The sequence below is a fragment of the Microtus ochrogaster genome, chromosome 21, assembly GCF_000317375.1.
Source record: "Microtus ochrogaster isolate Prairie Vole_2 chromosome 21, MicOch1.0, whole genome shotgun sequence".
NCBI lineage: Eukaryota > Metazoa > Chordata > Mammalia > Rodentia > Cricetidae > Microtus > Microtus ochrogaster.
The window spans coordinates 2,971,335-2,979,385 of record NC_022022.1 but is presented as its reverse complement, the minus strand read 5'-3'; positions in this window follow the sequence as shown (position 1 = coordinate 2,979,385).

Here is an 8,051-nt window from a genome sequence, read left to right as displayed (position 1 = left end):
TTTCAGTTAAATTGATATTCTTCAAATCTTTCAGAGACCTTCAAAATATGGCATTTAAAATGTCTTAATAACTTAGGACTTTTCATGACAATGAGACTCATCTGCTCCTGGCAGCACCAATAACTTCAAGAGAAAGATGGACATCAAAGAGGCTCCTTATGAAGTTTGCTAGTCATTTGGGCAAGAAATTGCTCTTGCCTGGACTGCTTGATGGTATGCCATGTGAACTGGACATGCAGGACCCACAGAGAAATGACTGCTGAACTTGCCTAAAGGTGAGATGATCTTTCGGGGTTCCTACTTCATGAAAAAGTCTGCCAGACATTCTGCAGGACACAGAAAAATGTTACAGACAAACTGCCAGTATAGGTGGAACTGTCTTTGAAATTTCCTACTTCATGGAAAAGTCTGCTGGATACTATAGGCCTGTGAGCTGAAGATGGATGCCCCAATAGTACAGAAGAATTTTGGGTGACTGTCCAGGCAGTGAGATGTCTCTGTCAATTCTAGAGTTTTAGAAGTTGCTTACAATGTACTTCCTGTTTACTTAGGTAATATTATATCCTTCTGGAGTCTTTGATGGAATTGAAGAATATATAGTTATAGTTTTCCTTAGTTATGATAAAAGATAAAGTAGATATAAATATTGTAACTGTAATTCTCGCTTGACATATGTTTTGTTATATGTTAATTTTACTATGTTAAAATTAAAGCCTTCCTTTTTGTTTAAACAGAAAAGGGGAAGTGGTGTGGGAGGTCCTTCTGTCTATGTGTTGCTTTTATTGGTTAATTAATAAAGAACTGCTTTGAGCCTATGGCAGGGAAGAATAGAACTAGGCGGGGAAAGCTAGGCTGTATGTTGGGAGAAAGAAGGGCAGAGTCAGAGAGACGCCATGGAGCCTCTTCCAGAGTCAGACATGCTGAAATTTTGCAGGTAAGGCACTGCCATGTGGTGATTCACAGATTCATAGAAATGGGTTAGTTTTATATGTAAGAGTTAGCCAGTAAGAAGCTAGAGCTAATGGGCCAAGCAGTGATTTAATTAATACCGTTTTTGTGTGATTGTTTTGGGTCTAACCAAGCTGGGCAACTGGGAACCAACAAGCAGCCTCCCACTACATTTGGCATGCCAACGTGGTGGACTAAATCCATGTATAACCTAAAAAAGCTTGAAAAGGAACTATAGACACAGAAAAACCAAGTTTAGCCTCATTTTCCTGACTCTCTTAAGGGAGGTTTTCCTGATTCCACCATAGCAGAAAAAGCTGCATGGTTTTCAAATGTGGCTTCCTGGGCCGTGCTGCCAGCACGAACTCCAGCTATGGAGCATTTGATTTGGGGCCCAGGTGTTTGTTGTGCCCTCTCGGGATCAGGAGGAAAGTAGCTGAGACCATGCCCATGGCTCAGAGCTCCCCACCTGGGCAGGCAGCAGAATCAGGTCTACAAGGTGTGCACAGGCAGGAAAGCATGGTGGATTCCCACCACCATACACAGAGATGTTTCCAGGTTGTGCAGTGCTCTGCATGACAGATTTAGCTATTACTCAGATAAAAAAGGTTTATGTGCTGCATGCTCATTCTCAGAGTTAAAATGCTGAGTGTGGCTCCTACCTGGCAGCCCCAGAGCTGGCAGTAATGGTACCTCCACCATTTTGAAAGTGGAGAGAGGCGGAGCCAGCACCCAGGGTTGCTGCAACCAAGCTACTTATCATTTTTGAAGCTCTTCAAGACAGAAAAGAATTACATATATGCAATAAAGACAAATCCAGATATAAAAGACATCTAAATGGGTTGTAGTGTTGGATAAATATATGTAGGCTTGGGAGAGAGAAGAAAAAAAGTAAATTGTTTTTAAAAAGTAAGTCTTTAAAGAGACAGAGTCATAAATTAAAAGGAGTAAAGAAAAATAAACCATATAAAGATGGACTATACACAGAGAGTCTGGATTGTATATATTATTGTGTTTTCTTTGAATTTTTTGACTGTAAAGGAGCTAAGTACAGAGAGACATTTCAGTGTATGGTCTGCTAATCTAAACCAGCTTGCATATTATAAAGGTATCTTGACTTCAGAATTTGGGTTATAGATGACAATCACCAGCCATTCGGGCTGTACAAGAATGCAAAGCAATTGATAAACCTTCAGAGGTATTAACAGCCCTGCCTTTAAAATGGTTAACTTAGAAACCAATATGGGTTAAGCAGTGGCCTCTAGCTGAAGAAAAGCTGCAGGCTTTACAACAGCTGGTACAAGAGCAACTAGATGCTCGACATATTGAAGAATCTACCAGCCCTTGAATTCTCCTATATTTGCTGTTAAAAAGAAATCTGAAAAATGGAGAATGGTGACAGATCTTAGAGCTGTCAACAAGGTTATTCAACCTATGGCCCCTCTACAATCTGGAATTCCTCTGCCTTCTATGTTACCAAAGGGATGGCCTCTCATGGTTATTGATTTAAAGGATTGTTTCTTCACTATGCCTTTACAAGAAAAGGATAGAGAAAACTTTGCCTTCACAGTGCCTACTTATAATAATTCTCAGCCTACTAGGAGATATCAATGGACTATCCTCCCACAGGGAATGCTCAATAGCCCCACCCTGTGCCAATACTTTGTAAGTCAGCCATTGGAAATAATATGTAAGCAATTTCCTAAGTCTATAATTTACTATTACATGGATGACATTTTGTTGTATTATTCAAATACAGATACTTTAGAAAGGATGTTTAATTTTTTTTTTTTTTTTTGGTTTTTCGAGACAGGGTTTCTCTGTAACTTCCGAGCCTGTCCTGGAACTAGCTCTTGTAGACCAAGCTGGCCTCAAACTCACAAAGATCCGCCTGTCTCTGCCTCCCGAGTACTGGGATTAAAGGCGTGCACCACCACCACCCGGCCCTAGAAAGGATGTTTGAAAAAGTAAAGAAAGTTTTGCCTAAATGGAGATTACAAATTGCTCCTGAAACGATTCAAAGAGGAGATTCTGTTAATTGCCTAGATTACATAATAGGTTTGCAGAAGATTAGAACACAAAAGGCACAAATTAGGAGAGACCAGTTGCGGAGTCTTAAAGACTTTCAAAGATTATTGGGAGACATCTCCAGTCTATGACTGGCTGTTGGTATAACACCTGACCTAATAGTTCATTTGAATAAACTTTAGGTGGTGATAAGGACTTAAATAGTCCCAGAGAATTAATAGCTGAAGTGGAAAAGGAATTGTTGATTGTCGAGGAAAAATTACAGGAGGCACATGTGGACAGGGGCAAGCAGTCACTGGAGAAGATTTGCCTCTTGCTGGCCTACAAAATCAAGTATCCGGAGAACTTTTTTCCTTCTCAGAGGGAACTGTGAGTGTACCAGCATCAACAGAATCTACAGATTTTATGATGAATGGAAAAGGGGATACAACATTAAACTATGGAGAACATTCACAGACTGTTTTAACTGCCTACCGATAGCAGCTGTCATGGATGGGAAGATATTGTGCTGTCGTGAAAGGTTTATCACCAGATCTTCAATCTGTGGAGCAGATCCGGTGAATTATGAGGCCAACTGATGTACCAGATCAAGGTCTTCTTTGTGATCTTTTGTGGTCTGATCCCGATAAAGATGTCTAAGGCTGGGGTGGAAATGACAGAGGAGAGTTCTTCCCATGCCACCACTGCCCTGCATCCTAAAAGTCCTTGAAGTGGATCTTCCAGACAGAGAGAGGTCAAGGAATAGAGAAAGTCAGGAAGGGGCTAGAATGTCTGGGAGGGCACAAGGCCAGTGAGAGCATGGCTTCTGCACAGATGGGGCTCACAGGAAAACCTGCTCCAAATTGGGTACAATGCTCAAGAGTGGGCATTTTGTGGGGGAGAGTCTTAAAAGCAGGAGGAGCATTTGCTACATAAACGTGAGAACCTGAATTCAAACCATCAGCTCCCACGTGAAAACCCAGGCGAGAAAGGACAGACAAATCCCTGGGGCATGCTAGCTCCCAGCCTAGCTCTGGGCTCAGAGAACAAACCTGTCTTCAAGGAAAAAGATGAACTTGGTGTCCTCCTCTGGCCCCCATCAGTACAATCCCCACCACCACCACACACACAGTAGATTTAAATCAGGCATACTGTCTCTTGCTTGTAATCTCAACCCTTGAGAGACTGAGTCAGTGAGACTTGGTCTCAAATAAGTAACAGATAACAAGGTCCCCTGCTGTGCTGGGAAGAGAAAAGAGCTTGATGGAAGAGGGTGAGGGGCGGAGCTTAGAGCCCAGTACCCAAGCAACAAACCAGCTGTCAAGCCCGTGCCTTCTGCTTGAAGGGGCCCCATGTCCTCTTCCAGCTTCCACACGAGTTCAGGTGTGCTGAGCATCTATCTAAACCACACTTAAATAAAGAAAATAATTCTGATTGTGGGAAAAGCATGATCAAAATATTGTACAAAAAAATTTCAAATTTTCTTTCTCTTTCTTCTCCAGCAGGTCTCATGTGCCCAAGCTGACTGCTGAAGGCCAAGAATAATATTGAATCCCTAATCTTCCTGCCTCTGCCTCCCAAGACATAAAATTGTAGATTTGTATCACTAAAGCCTATTTTACATTTTTTTATCTTGGTAGAATTTGGATTTTGGTTTTGGTGTGTGTGTGTGTGTGTGTGTGTGTGTGTGTGTGTGTGTGTGTTTGACAGGGTTTCTCTGTGTAGCCCTAGCTGTCCTAGAACTCACTCTATAGACCGGGCTGGCCTTGAACCCACAGAGATCCCAAGTGCTGGGATTAAAGGCATAAGCCACCACCGCCCACCAGGAATAATATTTTTTTTTCTTCTCAGATCATGCTTTACTGGAGTGCATTTGGTTGAGGGAGAGCACAGGGACGCAAAAAATGAGGGAGCAGGAAAGAGAGAGAGAGAGAGAGAGAGAGAGAGAGAGAGAGAGAGAGAGAGAGGCGGGAGAGACGGAATAATATTTTTTTAGCCTTGTCTTGCTTAGTTATTTTTGTCAGCTTGCCACAGGCTAGAGTCATTCTGGAAGAGGAAACCTCAGTTGAGAAAATTCCTCCACCAGACTGGCCTGTAGCTTCATCTTCTTGATGGATGATTGGTGAGGGAGGGACAGCCCACTGTGGCAGTTCTACCCTGGTCTGGTGGTCCTATGAAGGCAGGCTAAGCAAGCCAGGAAGCAGAATTCCTCCATGGCCTTGCACCAGCTCCTCCTCCAGGCTCTTCCCACGGCATTCCTCAGGCGATGGACTGTGCTCTGTGCTCTGGAGCTGTAAGCGGAACAAATCCTCCCCTCCCACGTGGCTTTGCTCATGTGTTCTATCCCAGCATTGGAAGCCCTACCTAAGACAATGCTCATTTCCCACTAAGGAAACTGAGCCATGTCTGTTTGGGGGTACAAATATATACAGAGGGAATCAAAGCTAAAAGCCCCCTCCCCGCCAAAATAAAAACACAAAATCAAATATATATATATATATTCAGGTGAAGTTCTTCATCTCACAAGCACTAGGAACTGGCATGGATCTACAGAAGCAAAGTACAGACTCCAGGCATGGTGGCACGCCCTCAGAACCCCAGGGCTGAGGGACAGGGACAGGGACAGTGGTATCCCTGGGGCTCACTGGCCGGGACTCCAGGCATGGTGGCACGCCCTCAGAACCCCAGGGCTGAGGGACAGGGACAGGGACAGTGGTATCCCTGGGGCTCACTGGCCGGGACTCCAGGCATGGTGGCACGCCCTCAGAACTCCGGGGCTGAGTGACAGACAGTGGTATCCCTTTGGCTCACTGGCCAGCCAGCAGTCTAGTCTTACTGGTGAGAGCAAGCCAATGGGGACGAGCTCAGAGGACAGTGCTTCTATGGAGGACATGGAGCTTGTCCTCAGGCCTCCATGCACACACTCACGCATGCACCCCTGCACACTCATGAACACACACATTAGGGCACATTCGTCAGACACAGCAGAAGACCAGGCGATCTGTGGTTACTGTGGATTTCACAATTATTTTCTCCTCGGACTTCCTGTTTGCAGCCTGAGAACAGCGGTTTCCCAATCTTCCTCTGAGGCCCAGCTCTTGCTTTGCTGACGTCAACACTCCTGTGGATATCATTACTGGATCTATCTGAGTGCTACAATTTCTTTAAAAATGGCAGAAAGGGAGTCAGAGAGATGACTCAGCACTTAAGAGCATGGGCTGCTCTTCCAGAAGACCCAGTTTCAATCCCCAGTACCCACATGGCAGCTCACAACTCTGTCCTCTTTGGGCATTGCACAATGTGGTTCACATACATACATGCGGATAGAACATCCATATGCATAAAATAAAAATAAATAAAGCTTTATTTAGAAAACATTGCAAAAGGCTTCCAGAATCTTTGAGAATCCAGAGTCAGTCAAACACAGAGACTATTATGTAACTGTGAACTTGTTAGTCAAAGCACACAAGGAAGGCTGCTCAAGCCCTGATGTTGACATGAACACTGCAATTTGCACAGACAGGAGTCAGTGCCAGAACCGCCGCTGCCACCACCACTGCCGCTGCCACCGCAGCTGTCGCCGCGGCCGCTACTACTGCCTCTGCTGCCACTGCTGCCTCTGCTGCTACTGCCACTGCTGCCGCTGCTGCCGCTGCTGCCGCTGCTGCCGCTGCTGCCGCTGCTGCTGCCGCTGCTACTGCCACTGCTGCCGCTGCTGCCGCTGCTGCTGCTGCCTCTCTCTGCCACTGCTGCCACTGCTGCTGCTGCTGCCACTGCCGCCGCTGCTGCCACTGCTGCTGCTGCTGCTGCCACTGCTGCCACTGCTGCCCCTGCCGCCGCCGCTGCTGCCCCTGCCGCCGCTGCTGCCACTGCTGCCGCTGCTGTCGCTGCTGCCGCTGCTGCTGCTGCCTCTCTCTGCCGCTGCTGTCGCTGTTGCCGCTGCTGCCCCTGCCACCGCCTCTGCTGTTACCCCCACCGCTGCCACCGCTGCTGTTGCTGTACAGCTCCAGTGCAGCCCTCGCAAGAGGGGATGTGGTGGGTCTGGTTCCTTACAGGCTGATTCTACAAATGAAGTCTTTTCACAGGGCAAAGCCTAAGTCACACACCTGAGCTTAGACAAAAGAGTTTTAGACACACTACAGTGGAGCTTAGACAAAAGAGTTTTGACCCCAACAGGGAGGAGTAGAATTTGTAATGTGAGGGATTCTCCAAATGGAGGCAGGGGGATCAGGGATTTATGGTCAGACTGTGCTACAGGAGGTTCTGTGTTCAAGGGGCAGGAAGGACAGCAATTATAGGAGCACACGCAGCTCCTTTTCAGGGCCTAAGGTCAGCTTCCAGCACAGGTCAGGTAGAAAATAGCCACCTATAACTTCAACTCCAGGGAATCAGACGCCCTCTCCTGGTCTCCAAGGACATCTGGACTCATATGAACATAACTCACAGAGACACTCACGTATACACAATTAAAGTAAAATAAATCTTTTTGTTTTTGTTTTTGTTTTTGTTTTTCGAGACAGGGTAGCTTTGGAGCCTGTCCTGGAACTAGCTAGCTTTTGTAGACCAGGCTGGCCTCGAACTCACAGAGATCCGCCTGCCTCTGCTCCCCCCCCCCCAGTGCTGGGATTAAAGGCGTGCCACCACCACCGCCTGGCCAGTAAAATAAATCTTTAAAAAAGAAAAAATACATTCATATTTAAATATGATGGTCAGTTTAGATGTCCTCATGGTTTGTGTTTGTATTTTTTTAATGTATCTCTTTCAAAAATATATACACGATAGTCCTCAAGATGGCTGAGCAGGCCGCTGTCCTAAACTCAGTCTCTAGAGCACACATGGGTATAGGAGAGGATCTTAAATTATCCTCTGACTTCCACATACACACTAGGACACAGATTCACCCACCACACACACATACACACACACACACGCACACACACACGCACACACACACGCACACACACACACACACACACGCACACTCACACACACGGACACACACGCACACACACACGCGCACACACACACGCACACACACGCGCACACTCACACACACGCACACTCACACACACGCACACACACACTCACACACACAC